The sequence below is a fragment of the Ranitomeya imitator genome, chromosome 1, assembly GCF_032444005.1.
Source record: "Ranitomeya imitator isolate aRanImi1 chromosome 1, aRanImi1.pri, whole genome shotgun sequence".
NCBI lineage: Eukaryota > Metazoa > Chordata > Amphibia > Anura > Dendrobatidae > Ranitomeya > Ranitomeya imitator.
In genome coordinates, this window is record NC_091282.1 from 201,528,190 (window position 1) to 201,545,204 (window position 17,015).

The window sequence follows — 17,015 nt, forward strand, 5'->3', positions numbered from 1 at the left end:
ACAAGAACTTGACTTATCTCGAGTCTGCCAAACGGTTGAATCCTAGACAGGCTCGTTGGTCGCTGTTTTTCTCCCGTTTTGACTTTGTGGTTTCGTACCTTCCGGGCTCTAAAAATGTGAAGGTGGATGCCCTGTCTAGGAGTTTTGTGCCCGACTCTCCGGGTTTGCCTGAGCCGGCGGGTATTCTCAAAGAGGGGGTAATTTTGTCTGCCATCTCCCCTGATTTGCGGCGGGTGCTGCAAAAATTTCAGGCTAATAGACCTGACCGTTGCCCAACGGAGAAACTGTTTGTCCCTGATAAATGGACGAGTAGAGTTATCTCTGAGGTTCATGGTTTGGTGTTGGCTGGTCATCCTGGAATCTTTGGTACCAGAGATTTGGTGGCTAGATCCTTTTGGTGGCCGTCTCTGTCGCGGGATGTGCGTTCGTTTGTGCAGTCCTGTGGGATTTGTGCTCGGGCTAAGCCCTGCTGTTATCGTGCCAGTGGGTTGCTTTTGCCCTTGCCAGTCCCGAAGAGGCCCTGGACGCATATCTCTATGGATTTTATTTCGGATCTCCCCGTCTCTCAAAAAATGTCGGTTATTTGGGTGGTTTGTGATCGCTTCTCTAAGATGGTCCATTTGGTACCCTTGTCTAAATTGCCTTCCTCCTCTGATTTGGTGCCATTGTTCTTCCAGCATGTGGTTCGTTTACATGGCATTCCGGAGAACATCGTTTCTGACAGAGGTTCCCAGTTTGTTTTGAGGTTTTGGCGAGCCTTTTGTGCTAGGATGGGCATTGATTTGTCTTTTTCCTCGGCTTTCCATCCTCAGACAAATGGCCAGACTGAACGAACCAATCAGACCTTGGAAACATATCTGAGATGTTTTGTTTCTGCTGATCAGGATGATTGGGTGTCCTTTTTGCCTTTGGCTGAGTTCGCCCTTAATAATCGGGCCAGCTCGGCTACTTTGGTTTCGCCGTTTTTCTGCAATTCTGGTTTCCATCCTCGTTTCTCTTCAGGGCAGGTTGAGTCTTCAGACTGTCCTGGTGTGGATGCGGTGGTGGATAGGTTGCAGCAGATTTGGACTCATGTAGTGGACAATTTGACATTGTCCCAGGAGAAGGCTCAACATTTTGCTAACCGCAGGCGCTGTGTGGGTCCCCGACTTCGTGTTGGGGATTTGGTTTAGTTGTCATCTCGTTATATTCCTATGAAAGTTTCCTCTCCTAAGTTTAAGCCTCGTTTCATTGGTCCGTATAGGATTTCTGAGGTTCTTAATCCTGTGTCTTTTCGTTTGACCCTTCCGGCTTCTTTTTCCATCCATAACGTATTCCATAGGTCATTGTTGCGGAGATACGTGGCACCTGTGGTTCTATCCGTTGATCCTCCTGCCCCGGTTTTGGTTGAGGGGGAGTTGGAGTATATAGTGGAGAAGATTTTGGATTCTCGTATTTCGAGACGGAAACTCCAGTACCTGGTTAAGTGGAAGGGTTATGGTCAGGAAGATAATTCCTGGGTCTTTGCCTCTGATGTTCATGCTGCCGATCTGGTTCGTGCCTTTCATTTGGCTCATCCTGGTCGGCCTGGGGGCTCTGGTGAGGGTTCGGTGACCCCTCCTCAAGGGGGGGTACTGTTGTGAATTCTGTGGTCAAGCTCCCTCCTGTGGTCATGAGTGGTACTTCGGCTGGTTCTGTCTATGAGCTTCCTCTGGTGGATGTGAGTGGGACTGCGGCTTCTGAGTTTCCTTCCTCAGGTGACGAGGTTAAGTCGTTAGGTGCTGTTCTATTTAACTCCACCTAGTTCTTTGTTCCTGGCCTCCAGTCAATGTTCCAGTATTGGTCTTGCTCTCTCCTGGATCGTTCTTGTGGCCTGTCTGCCCCGCATAAGCTAAGTTCTGCTTGTGTTACTTTTGTTTGCTATTTTTTCTGTCCAGCTTGCTATATTGGTTTTTCTTGCTTGCTGGAAGCTCTGGGACGCAGAGGGAGCACCTCCGTGCCGTTAGTCGGTATGGAGGGTCTTTTTGCGCCCTCTGCGTGGTTGTTTGTAGGTTTTTGTGCTGACCGCAAAGCTATCTTTCCTATCCTCGGTCTATTCAGTAAGTCGGGCCTCACTTTGCTAAAACCTATTTCATATTTGTGTTTGTGTTTTCATCTTTACTCACAGTCATTATATGTGGGGGGCTGCCTTTTCCTTTGGGGATTTTCTCTGAGACAAGGTAGGCTTATTTTTCTATCTTCAGGGCTAGCTAGTTTCTCAGGCTGTGCCCGAGGCTCCTAGGTCTGGTCAGGAGCGCTCCACGGCTACCTCTAGTGTGGTGTGATAGGATTAGGGATTGCGGTCAGCAGAGTTCCCACGTCTCAGAGCTTGTCCTATGTTATTTGTAAACTATCAGGTCACTTGTGTGCTCTTAACCACCAGGTCCATTGTGTTTCTGAATCACCAGTTCATATCAGCTACCTATCCTTTGGGGATCTACTCTGAGGCAAGAGAGTTTTCCTATTTCCATCTTTAGGGATATTTAGTCCTTAGGCTGTGTCGAGGTGTCTAGGTCTGGTGAGGCACACCCCACGGCTACTTCTAGTCGCGGTGATAGGATCAGGGTTTGCGGTCAGTAAAGTTACCACTGCTACAGCGAAGGTCACTTCATATGCTGCTCCAAGGCCACCTGATCATAACACTTTTCTAGCTTACCCTTTGTGTAGAGCCGACTGAAACAGACTAAGGGACCTTTTAAATGCTTAGGAAGCCTTTGCAAGTGTTTTTAGTTAATTATTCTAATTTACTGAGATAATGACTTTTGGGCTTTCATTGGCTGTAAGCCATAATCATCAACATTAACAGAAATAAACACTTGAACTAGATCACTCTGTTTGTAATGACTATATAATATGAGTTCCACTTTTTGCATTGAAGAACTGAAATAAATTAACTTTTTCATGATATTCTAATTTTGTGAGAAGTACCTGTAATTTATAACTGCAAATGTAATTTATAACTGCAAATATGGTGAAGACAGAGGTGACTTCTGACCCTAGCACTGCTGAAGGACTAAAGCTCAAAGGATAACTCCTGGCCTGATAACGAAAAATAATTACAAATGAGAGTCCTCAGTCAGTGGTTGATACCTTTTAATAGTTAGCTAAAAAGGGGATAACAACATCTGAGAAGATCTCCTTGATGGTTACAACATCTTTATAAGTTTTCACCACCTTTTAGGTCCCTGATAAATTGTTTATGGTTCTAGTGATTGATGCTGTTTGCTGGACATAAAGTTATCTCCATATAACAGCAGATTATGAAAGATTTATTGGCAAATAAAATGTTATGGAGCATTTAAATGAGCTGATATCAGCCCACATAAACATGGCAGTGAGCACCTGACGAACAAATGGATTTTTATTTTGGCTTAAAAATCATTGTTATCATTAGTACATTACCCCCAGTAAACCAAGCAGTAGTGTAACTATCAGGAGACAGAGGCTGTGGTTTCCCCTGACCCTGCACTCATAGCAAAGCACACCAATATAATTAAAGGGAACCTGTTACCACTTTTCTGTCCTAGCAGCTAAAAATATCATTTTATTCAATGTCAGCTAAAAAAGGTCTATCTTCACCTCATTAGGCCACGCAGGCTATATATGGTTGATGAGAAACATGCAGCATGGTGTCGTCATGTTGAGACCTTGCTTCACTCCCCTCGGATATATGCATACATTAATATATACATATATACTGTATGTATACATATGTATCATATATATAATATATACACTTCTCAAAAAAATAAAGGGAACACTTAAACAACAGAATATAACTCCAAGTAAATGAAACTTCTGTGAAATCAAACTGTTCACTTAGGAAGCAACACTGTTTGACAGTCAATTTCACATGCTGCTGTGCAAATGGAATAGACAACAGATGGAAATTATTGGCAATTATCAAGACACACTCAATAAAGGAGTGGTTCTGCAGGTGGGGACCACAGACCACATCTCCGTACCAATACTTTCTGGCTGATGTTTTGGTCACTTTTAAATGTTGGTTGTGCTTTCACACTCGTGGTAGCATGAGACGGACTCTATAACCCACACACACGGCTCAGGTAGTGCAGCTCATCCAGGATGGCACATCAATGCGAGCTGTGGCAAGAAGGTTTGCTGTGTCTGTCAGCATAGTGTCCAGTGGCTGGAGGCGCTACCAGGAGACAGGCCAGTATACCAGGAGATGTGGAGGGGCCGTAGGAGGGCAACAACCCAGCAGCAGGACCACTACCTCAACCTTTGCGCAAGGAGGAACTGGAGAAGCACTGCCAAGGCCCTGTAAAATGACCTCCAGCAGGCCACAAATATGCAAGTGTCTGCACAAACGGTTAGAAACCGACTCCATGAGGATGGTCTGAGTGCCCGACATCCACAGATGATGGTTGTGCTCACAGCCCAACAACTTGCAGGACATTTGGCATTTGCCACAGAACACCAGGATTGGCAAATTCGCCACTGGCTCCCTGTGCTCTTCACAGATGAAAGCAGGTTCACACTGAGCACATGTGACAGACGTGACAGAGTCTGGAGATGCCGTGGAGAGCGATCTGCTGCCTGCAACATCCTTCAGCATGACCGGTTTGGCAGTGGGTTAGTTATGGTGTGGGGTGGCATTTCTTTTGAGGGCCGCACAGACTTCCATGTGGTCACCAGAGGTAGCCTGACTGCCATTAGGTACCGAGATGAGATCCTCAGACCCCTTGTGAGACCATATGCAGGTGCGGTTGGCCCTGGGTTCTTCCTAATGCAGGACAATGCCAGACCTCATGTGGCTGGAGTGTGTCAGCTGTTCCTGCAAGATAAAGGCATTAAAGCTATGGACTGGCCCGCCCGTTCCCCAGACCTGAATCCGATTGACACTAAACTCTGCAGGGTAATCAATACAGAGGAGGACAATTTTATATTACTGGATGATTTATGTAAACTAGAAGCTTGGGTGATAAATGGCAAATGAGCTTTAATGGGGAAAAATGTAAGGTCATGCACTTGGGTAGAAGTAATAAGATGTATAACTATGTGCTTAATTCTAAAAATCTGGGCAAAACCGTCAATGAAAAAGACCTGGGTGTATGGGGACAAACTCACATTTAGTGGCCAGTGTCAGGCAGCTGCTACAAAGGCAAATAAAATAATGGAATGCTTTAAAAGAGGCATAGATGCTCATGAGGAAAACATAATTTTACCTCTATACAAGTCACTAGTTCTACCACACTTAGAATACTGTGTACAGTTCTGGTCTCTAGTGTATAAAAAAGACATAGCTGAACTAGAGCGGGTGCGGAGAAGAGCGACCAAGGTTATTAGAGGACTGGGGGGTCTGCAATCAGGGCTGCCACTAGAAATTTCGGGGCCCCATACTGGCAAAATTTTCGGGGCCCACTTGAGACTCCGCCCAGGCTCCACCCCAGCCCTGCCTCCACGCTCCACCCCTCGAACTGTCCACAGACCCACCGCTCTCTCTTGGAAATACTCCACTTCTCACCTATCACACATCAACAGTTCCCATCACCAGATCATAAATATAGCCAGCAGCTTTTGTTTTGGCCAAAAGATTTTTTAAGCCGCCACCATAACATGGTAGACACTTTTGGCCGGGCCCTACTCTACTGTAACCTATTAAATATTTGTTAAAATATGCAATACAATTTAGGTATATTTTTATTTATTTTTCAATTTTTAAAATGACCAATAATATCACATACAAGGAACAAATACCGCTACACCATGACCAGATGACATATTACCACCACAGTGATCGGATAATATCACATACAAGGAACAAATACCGCAACACCATGTCCAGACCACATATTACCACCACATAGTGACTGAATACTACAATTCTGATCAGTAATTAAAAAAAAGCACCATACTATCACCATAAGTGCCATTATACACAGGAGATCTGTACTTAGTATGCAGTGTCTGTGTACAGATAATACAGTGATCAATGATGAAATTATACACAGGAGCTCTGTATACAGTATACAGTGTATAGTGTCAGTGTATAGGTAACACACTGACTCACCAGTGACGTCTCTAGGTGAAGTCCTTCATCTTTCATCCAGCACAGACCGCCATCATTTAATCCAGCCAGGACTTCTCTCTGCAGGAAATAACACAGTTATCTCGAGCTCCGCTTGTAGAATACATTACTTAATTTTTCCCACCTTCTACATTACACCACATGAAGAAAAAGAGGCGACATAGTGTCACTCTACACAGTAACAGGACCGCCCCCCCATTTAAAACCGTGTCCTCAAAAAATAAAATAAATACATCACTGCAGTAATAATATCCCTAAATTAGCCCCTATGGTAATAATATCCCCCAGCCTGGCCACCGTGTGTCTCATTCCTGGCGTCAGCCACATGTTCTCCCATCCTGCCCTCATGAGTATCCATTCTGCCCCATATGATCTCCCCATCCTGCCCCATATGATCGCCCCATGTGATCTCTCCATCCTGCCCCATCTTTCTGCATCATATCCATCCTGCCCCATGATCCTGCACGATCTGTCTCCAATCATGCCCCATGTCTCCATTCTGCCCCCTATGTCTCCAACCATGCCCCCATGTCTGAAATCCAGCCACTTGTCTCCAATCATGCCCCCTGTGTCTCCATTCTGCCCCATCTGTCTCCAATCCTCCCCCATCTGTCTCCAGTCATGCCCCCATGTCTTTCATCCTGCCCCGTGTCTCCAATCATGCCCTGTATCTCCATTCTGCCCCGTGTCTCGCATTCTGCCCCAATTTCCAGCATTCTGCCCGAATGTCCAGCATTCTGCCCCCGGGTCTCACAGTCTGCCCCTGTGTCCAGCATTCTGCCCCTGTCACTGTGTCCAGCATTCTACCCCGTCACTGTGTCCAGCATTCTGCCCCTGTCACTGTGTCCAGCATTCTGCCCCTGTCACTGTGTCCAGCATTTCTGCCCCACTGTGTCCAGCATTTCTGCCCCACTGTGTCCAGCATTTCTGCCCCACTGAGTCCAGCATTTCTGCCCCACTGTGTCCAGCATTTCTGCCCCACTGTGTCCAGCATTTCTGCCCCACTGTCCACTGAGTCCAGCATTTCTGCCCCACTGTGTCCAGCATTTCTGCCCCACTGAGTCCAGCATTTCTGCCCCACTGTGTCCAGCATTCTGCCCCACTGAGTCCAGCATTTCTGCCCCACTGTGTCCAGCATTTCTGCCCCACTGTGTCCAGCATTTCTGCCCCACTGTGTCCAGCATTTCTGCCCCACTGAGTCCAGCATTTCTGCCCCACTGATTCCAGCATTTCTGCCCCACTGTGTCCAGCATTTCTGCCCAACTGAGTCCAGCATTTCTGCCCCACTGAGTCCAGCATTTCTGCCCCACTGTGTCCAGCATTCTGCCCCACTGAGTCCAGCATTTCTGCCCCACTGAGTCCAGCATTTCTGCCCCACTGAGTCCAGCATTTCTGCCCCACTGTGTCCAGCATTTCTGCCCCACTGAGTCCAGCATTTCTGCCCCACTGTGTCCAGCATTTCTGCCCCACTGTGTCCAGCATTTCTGCCCCACTGTGTCCAGCATTTCTCCCCAACTGAGTCCAGCATTTCTGCCCCACTGTGTCCAGCATTTCTACCCCACTGAGTCCAGCATTTCTGCCCCACTGTGTCCAGCATTTCTGACCCACTGAGTCCAGCATTTCTGCCCCACTGTGTGTCCAGCATTTCTGCCCCACTGTGTCCAGCATTTCTGCCCCACTGTGTCCAGCATTTCTGCCCCACTGAGTCCAGCATTTCTGCCCCACTGAGTCCAGTATTTCTGCCCCACTGAGTCCAGCATTTCTGCCCCACTGTGTCCAGCATTTCTGCCCCACTGAGTCCAGCATTTCTGCCCCACTGTGTCCAGCATTTCTGCCCAACTGAGTCCAGCATTTCTGCCCCACTGTGTCCAGCATTTCTGCCCCACTGAGTCCAGCATTTCTGCCCCACTGAGTCCAGCATTTCTGCCCCACTGTGTCCAGCATTTCTGCCCCACTGTGTCCAGCATTTCTGCCCCACTGACAGGTCCCCCGGGCCCCGCTGCCGCCGGCGCTTGCCTCTTCTCCTCTGCTCTGCCGGTCCCCCGGGCCCCGCTGCTGCCGGTGCTTGCCTCTTCTCCTCTGCTCTGCCGGTCCCCCGGGCCCCGCTGCCGCCGGCGCTTGCCTCTGCCCTCTTCTCCTCTGCCGGTGACCGGTCCCCCCGCTGCCGCCTGCCTCTTCTCCGCGGACCGGACCGGACCGGCTGCCAGCGTGCTCGCTCGGGCCCCCCATTTTGCTCCTCATCACCGGGCCCCATACGGCAGTGATGCCTGTAATGCCCTGATGGCGGCCCTGTCTGCAATACCAAGATAGGGCAAAGATCAAAACAAATATAAGAGAATACCAAGGCCGAGAAGGGCAATAGCCCTGCTCCCTGAGTAAATGCATATATGCAGCCAGATATAGTAAATAGTGTACTACTCCCAAAATATATTAAATACTAGAGAACATGGAGTACAATAAACACCAACGGAATGAAAAGATAAAACAATCATTTTATGAATTCACTTAGAATGATCAACAATAACAGCCAAATTAAAAGGCAGAACACAAAAGAGAGGATGAATACAAGGAACCTGCTAGCACAGCAGGAGATAAGGACCAATAGTGAAAATGTAGGAGGGTAAATAGAGCAAATCCTAAAAAGAGGGTATAGGGGGATGGTAAGATCCTAGTGGATAGACAATATAGGTTCTACACATAGATACCTGTAAACACTACAAAAAGGGCAAATCCCCCCTACCCCTACATGCCCCAATAGAATGCTATCACTCACCCATAGTGAACAATGTGACTCCCCTTCTTGAAGAAGCAACGCGCGTCAAGGGGTCGCAGCAGGTGGACCTTACTGACATTGTTCACTATGGGTGAGTGATATAGACAACCTATATTGTCTATCCACTAGGATCTTACCATCCCCCTATACCCTCTTTTTAGGATTTGCTCTATTTACCCTCCTATATTTGCACTATTGGTCCTTATCTCCTGCTGTGCTAGCAGGTTCCTTGTATTCATCCTCTCTTTTGTGTTCTGCCTTTTAATTTGGTTGTTATTGTTGATAATTTTAAGTGTACAGTATTAATAAAATGATTGTTTTATCTTTTCATTCCGTTGGTGTTTATTGTACTCCATGTTCTCTAGTATTTAATACCAAGATAGGTTATTACACTTGGGGCTATTTAGTTTGGAAAAACTAAGGCTAAGGGGTGATCTTATGTTAATGTATAAATATATGAGGGGACAGTACAAAGACCTTTCTGATGATCTTTTTAATCATAGACCCCAGACAGGGACAAGGGGGCATCCTCTACGTCTGGAGGAAAGAAGGTTTAAGCATAATCACAGATGCGGATTCTTTACTGTAAGAGCAGTGAGACTATGGAACTCTCTGCCGTATGATGTTGTAATGAGTGATTCATTACTTAAATTTAAGAGGGGACTGGATACCTTTCTTGAAAAGTATAATGTTACAGGCTATATATACTAGATTCCTTGATAGGGCGTTGATCCAGGGAACTAGTCTGATTGCCGTACGTGGAGTCAGGAAGGAATTTTTTCCCTCAATGTGGAGCTTACTCTTTGCCACATGTTTTTTTTTTTGCATTTCTCTGGATCAACATGTTAGGGCATGTTAGGTTAGGCTATGGGTTGAACTAGAAGGACTTAAAGTCTTCCTTCAACCTTAATAACTATGTTACATCTAGGACATCATGTCTCGCACCATCCAGCAGCGTCACGTTGCCCCACAGACTGTCCAGGAGTTGGCAGATGCTTTAGTCCAGGTCTGGGAGGAGATCCCTCAGGAGACCACCCGCCACCTCATAAGGAGCATGCTCAGGTATTGTAGGGAGATCATACAGGCACGTATAGGCCACACACACTACTGAGCATTATTTCCATGTCTAGAGGCATTTCCACTGAAGTTGGATAAGCCTGTAACTTCATTTTCCACTTTGATTTTGAGCATCATTCCAACTCCAGACCTCCGTGGGATATTATTTGTTATTTATGTTGATCATTTTTATGTTTTATTGTTCTCAACACATTCCACTATGTAATGAATAAAGATTTACAACTGAAATATTTAATTCAGTGATACCTAGGGTGTGGGATTTTAGTTTTCCCTTTTCTTTTTTTGAGCAGTGTATATAGCACTGTGCAAAAGTTGTAAGCAAGTGTAGAAAAAAATTCTGAAAAATAAGAAAACTTGAAGAAATGTATTATTTTTATCAATTAACAAAATACAAAGTAAGTGAAAAAGAGAGAAATCTATATTAAATCAATATTTGGTGACTACCCCATTACCAAAGTCAGTTCTTCTAAATACACTTGCACACCGACTGAAATTTTGTAGTATTAGGTAGTGTTGTTCACATGTTATGTTTTTGCCATGTTTTTCTGTCTTTTTTTCTGAATCTTTGCAGCAAGAAACACAGCATATGAGGCTGTGTACCCATGATTCCTTTTTGATGAGTTTTGGATGCTTCGCATTTTCACTGCAGAAAAATTGCAGCATCTTACAGTTCCAGCAAAGTGAATTGGATTTATAGAAATTTGATGTCCACTGTGCTTTTTTCTTACTCAGTGTAGACCGATCTGCGATGCACATTTCAAATGTGTATCATGTCAATTTATCTTGCCAGTACACTGAGTTTTATATACAGATTTCTCACAAAGAATTGCATTAGATGTGAGAAATCCTTAGGTAAAAAATGAATGTAATCCGCATATAACTTTATCCATAAAGTTTTATTAAACCCAAATACCAGGAGATATCACAAACAAAGCAGATTTATTTAAAGCCTGACTGTCACGGGGCTACCGCAACAGAGAGGGTTCAGAGAAACGCAGCGCTCTGGGCCTCGTTCACACACAGTGAACAGAAGCTCTTCTCCTGTATTCTGACCTGGCTGCTTTGTGCCAGCAGTGCAGGAGTTAACCTTGTTGCTGAGTTGCTGTGAGCTGGGTCTCTCAGCTGAAGTGGATTTTGTAATCTTCTCCTCTATATAGACTCAGCCTTGACTACAGCTATTGTCAGTGATCAGTTCTGCTGCCTGGCTTGGAGGTTGAAGGAGCGTGGTATTAGGAGCTTGGGGGTTTATTTACAGAGATTGGTGTCTGCTGTTTTGGTTGCATGTTAAACCTGTTTTCCTTCCTATTTTTTTCCTTCTCTTCCCTTCTCTGTGTTTCCTCTGTGGTTGTGTGAGCATTTGGTAAGTTTGAGACTTTTAGTTACCTTGTCTGTATACCCTGTTTTTTGTTGTATTTATACACTGGTGCAGTCCTCCTCCCTGGGGGGGAGAGGGGGCCACTGATAGGGCCTGCACAGGAGAAAGGGATACGCTGGCGGCTCAGGCCTCCTAACCATCATAGGTACCCCTTAGATAAGGGAAAGCCTGCCCCTTATCGCCTTTATCGGCGTGACAGTATCACTGACCAATAAAATTTTCTTGATCCAACATGGGCCCCATTGCTGCTTTAGCTGGACAATTACAGCAGCCCAGGCTAGAGGTGGCTGACCTCCGCTCGGAGGTTGTACAGCGCACTCCAGTGGCCACTGCAGGGGTTGTTACACCACCACAAGCTTCTCTGGAGCCTAAGATTGCATTACCTGACAGGTTCTCTGGGGGGCGCGACAAGTTTGTTACATTCAGGGAGGCCTGTAAATTATACTTTAGGTTGCGTACCCACACTTCAGGTTCTGAGGAGCAGAGGGTCGGGATTGTTATCTCGCTCTTACAAGGTGATCCCCAAGCCTGGGCATTTTCACTTCCCTCTGACGCTTTGCCGTTACGGACTGTGGATGAGTTTTTTCAAGCCTTGGGTCATGTGTATGATGATCCTGACCGCTTCTCCCTCGCTGAGTCCACAATACGTCATCTCCAGCAGGGAGATCAGTCAGTGGAGGATTACTGCTCCGAGTTTCGGAGATGGGCTACTGATACTATGTGGAATGATCCTGCACTACGCAGTCAATTCTATTAGGGATTATCTGATAAGATAAAAGATGCCTTCGCCCTACATGAGAGACCAGCCACTCTGGAGGCTGCTGTGTCTCTAGCAATTTGTGTAGACCGCCGCCGCCTGCGCCAGAGACTTAAGGAGACGCCGCTTTTTAAGGGTGACTTGAATTTGGAGTTACCAGAACCTGAGTCTCTAGGGGAACCTATGCAGTTAGGTGGCGCAACTCGTTCTAAAGGGGCAGCAGTAGTACGGCGTAAGGGAGGTGTATGTTTTTTCTGTGGCAGAAAGGGTCATTATGCGTATGTGTGTCCATCTAGAAGACAACCGCCGGAAAACTAGTGAGCCCGGGTAGTGGGGAGGTTGGCAACTCGTGTGTACTTGCGTCCTCATTAGGTAAGCCACAATTTTTCTTACCTGCCGAGATTTGTCTTGTTGAAAATAAACTCATAATTTCTGCATTCTTAGACTCTGGGACAGGGTTTAATTTAATCGATGCTGGGTTTGTGCTGGCCCAGGGGTTTAAAACTCAGGAGTTGCCTATACCCATACCCATAATTGCGATTGACTCTGCACCTTTGAGCCAAGGGACTTTCACACAGATTGTCCGAGGGATGAGCCTGCAAATAGGGGCATTGCACTCCGAGTCAATAGATTGTTATGTGTTGGGGGGATTACCATTGCCTATAGTTCTCGGTTTACCCTGGCTCACGCTACACAATCCGGTGCTAGACTGGCAGACTTGAGAGGTTACTAAATGGAGTGAGTTTTGCCAGGAACATTGCTTGGGCACTCAGCTGGCCGGCGTGGCTTCTCAGGTTTTGCCAGAATTCATCTCAGATTTTGAGGATGTATTCTCTGAAGAGGGAAGTCAGGAGCTACCTCCACACCGCCCTTATGATTGCGCCATACGTCTCATTCCTGGTGCTAAACTGCCTAAAAGTAGGCTTTACAAAATCTCTGCCCCTGAGAGACAAGCTATGAAGTATTATATCACGGAGAGTCTGGCCAAAGGTCAAATCAGGCCCTCCTCGTCTCCCATTGCGGCTGGGTTCTTCTTTGTGAAGATGAAGGATGGGGGTATATGCCCATGCTTGGATTTCCACGAATTGAACCAAATTACTGTTCGGGATTCTTTTCCGCTCCCTCTTATTCCGGATCTCTTTAATCAAATTGTGGGGGCTAGGTGGTTCTCCAAATTGGATCTCAGGGGGACATATAATCTCATTCGCATGAGGGAGGGGGATGAATAGAAGACGGCATTTAATACTCCAGAGGGGCACTATGAGAACCTGGTTATGCCCTTTGGGTTATGTAATGCCCCTGGCGTCTTTCAAGACTTTGTCAACGATATACTAAGGGTACCGTCACACTGAAACGACGCTGCAGCGATACGACAACGATGTCTATCGCTGCAGCGTCGCTGTTTGGTCGCTGGAGAGCTGTCACACAGACAGCTCTCCAGCGACCAACGATCCCGAAGTCCCCTGGTAACCAGGGTAAACATCGGGTTACTAAGCGCAGGGCCGCACTTAGTAACCCGATGTTTACCCTGGTTACCAGCGTAAACGTAAAAAAAACAAACACTACATACTTACCTTCCGTGTCTGTCTTCCGGCGCTGTGCTTTCCTCTGCACTGTCAGCGCCGGTCAGCCGTAAAGCAGAGCGGTGACGTCACCGCTGTGCTTTCCGGCTGGCCGGCGCTCACAGCCAGTGCAGAGAAGCACAGCGCCGGGGGACAGACACCGCTGGTAACCAGGGTAAACCACAGGGCCGCGCTTAGTAACCCGATGTTTACCCTGGTTACCAGTGAAGACATCGCTGAATCGGCGTCACACACGCCGATTCAGCGATGTCAGTGGGAGATCCAGCGACAAAATAAAGTTTCAAACAATCTGCTACGACGTACGATTCTCAGCGGGGTCCCTGATCGCAGTAGCGTATCAGACACAGCGTGTCAGACACAGCGAGATCGTAACGATATCGCTGGAACGTCACGGATCGTGCCGTCCTAGCGATCAAAGTGCCACTGTGTTACGGTACCCTTAGTCACCTGATTGGTAGGTTTGTGGTGGTATATCTCGATGACATCTTAATTTATTCTCCTGACCTCGAGTCTCATCATGTTCATGTTAGGCAGGTTCTCCAGGTACTCAGGGACAATAAATTATTTGCCAAAATTGAGAAATGCATGTTCGCAGTTAAAGAGATTCCATTTTTGGGTTATTTTTTGTTCTCCACAGGTTTTCATATGGATCCGGCTAAGGTCAGGGCGGTCTTGGAGTGGGATCGTCCTGAGGACCTTAAGGCTTTACAGAGATTTTTAGGTTTTGCTAATTTCTATCGCAAATTTATTAAAGACTTCTCAGTGGTAGCCAAACCTTTGACAGACATGACCAAGAGAGGCACGGACTTCTCTGTATGGTCCAGTGCGGCCTGTAAGGCTTTTGAAACTTTGAAAAAGTGTTTTTCCACTGCACCCATATTAATACAGCCTGACATCACTCAGCCATTTGTGGTACAGGTGGATGCCTCTGAGGTAGGGGTGGGAGCTGTATTATCACAGGGGATTTCTCAGAGTAAGTGACGTCCGTGTGCATTTTTCTCGAAAAAATTATCTCCTACGGAGAATAATTATGATATTGGTAACATGGAGCTGTTGGCAATAAAATGGGCATTTGAGGAATGGCGTCATTTTTTGGAGGGAGCACTTCATCCAGTCATGGTGATCACAGATCACAAAAATCTGTTGTATTTAGAATCAGTCTAGCAGCGGGTTAAAGGGTAAATATAAAACTTAACTTTTACTTAGATCCTTATAAAACTCACAAACAGAAACCAAAAGTGAAACACAAGTGCCAGTGTTTTTAAAAAGCCGAGAACGACCACAAAAAACACACAACAAACTACAGGTAAAAACCAAATACAACGATGTTTGTAGATCACTCATATGTTTAGGGCATTGTTACCCATATGGTGCTACAATAATAGATGAGCAAGCTCAGCAGGTAGTAGAAGGCGGGCCGCACCCCAACCTTTTAGATTCAAACCCACCAATAGTACCAGAATACATATATGCCTCAAAAAAAATAGATACATATAGGCATATGTTCAATGGGTATCTATGCGTGGATACATATATTAGCAGCGTTCTATTTTATACTCATCCTGTGGGACCAATGCTCTCAGCGATGCCCCTCTCACAGAGTTTCCGGGACTTTGATGCGGATCATGCCATACTATTCATTAATCCCGGCAGAGGTCTATGTTAGGGAGACATAGACCTCTGCCGGGATTAATGAATAGTATGGCATGATCCGCATCAAAGTCCCGGAAACTCTGTGAGAGGGGCATCGCTGAGAGCATTGGTCCCACAGGATGAGTATAAAATAGAACGCTGCTAATATATGTATCCACGCATAGATACCCATTGAACATATGCCTATATGTATCTATTTTTTTTGAGGCATATATGTATTCTGGTACTATTGGTGGGTTTGAATCTAAAAGGTTGGGGTGCGGCCCGCCTTCTACTACCTGCTGAGCTTGCTCATCTATTATTGTAGCACCATATGGGTAACAATGCCCTAAACATATGAGTGATCTACAAACATCGTTGTATTTGGTTTTTACCTGTAGTTTGTTGTGTGTTTTTTGTGGTCGTTCTCGGCTTTTTAAAAACACTGGCACTTGTGTTTCACTTTTGGTTTCTGTTTGTGAGTTTTATAAGGATCTAAGTAAAAGTTAAGTTTTATATTTACCCTTTAACCCGCTGCTAGACTGGGAATTATTGGTTATTGGAAGTACTGTCCTTGCTGTTATATTGTATTTAGAATCAGCAAAGCGTCTCACTCCTAGGCAAGCAAGGTAGTCTCTGTTCTTCGCCAGGTTCAATTTCTACATTATGTACAGGCCAGGAAATAAGAATGTCAAGGCTGACGCGTTATCTCGTTGTTTCCCGGGGGGTGGGGATAATTGTGAACCAGGTCCTATACTGCAGAAGGGTGTTGTAGTCGCCGCAATTAATTCTGATCTTGAGAAAGAGGTGGTAGAGGCACAGGGGGACGCCCCAGCAGCCTGTCCATTAGGTAAACTTTTTGTTCCAGCTAATCCACGTCTCAGGGTCATAAATGAGCATCATGACTCGGTTTTAGCTGGACACCCTGGAAGTAAGGTTACCGCAGACCTACTCTCTCTGCGTTTTTGGTGGTCTGGGGTAAGACATGATGTACAGGAATATGTCGCTGCCTGCAGTGTGTGTGCACTTTCCAAGTCCTCTCGTTCTCGCCCATCTGGGTCTCTCCAACCTCTGGAGATTCCCGGTAGAACTTGGACCCATTTATCAATAGATTTCATCACTGACTTACCAGTTTCGGAGGTCTCTCACGGGGCTACCGCGACAGAGAGGGTCCAGAGAACCGCAGTGCTCTGGACCTCGCTCACACACAGTGAACAGAAGCTCTTCTCCTGTATTCTGACCTGGCTGCTTTGTGCCAGCAGTGCAGGAGTTAACCTTGTTGCTGAGTTGCTGTGATCTGGGTCTCTCAGCTGAAGTGGATTTTGTAATCTTCTCCTCTATATAGACCCAGCCTTGACTACAGCTATTGTCAGTGATCAGTTCTGCTGCCTGGCTTGGAGGTTGAAGGAGCGTGGTATTAGCTTGGAGGTTTATTTACAGAGATTGGTGTTATGATAAGGTAATTCAGTACCACAATGGACATAGAAGTCAGAGCACATACAGTGACCTGACAATAACCCAAAAACATAGAATGAGCTCTGAGACGTGGGAACTCTGCTGACCGCAATCCCTAATCCTCTCCAACCACACTGGAGGCAGCCGTGGATTGCGCCTAACGCTCCCTATGCAACTCGGCACAGCCTGAGAAACTAGCTAGCCTGAAGATAGAAAATAAGCCTACCTTGCCTCAGAGAAATACCCCAAAGGAAAAGGCAGCCCCCACATATAATGACTGTGAGTTAAGATGA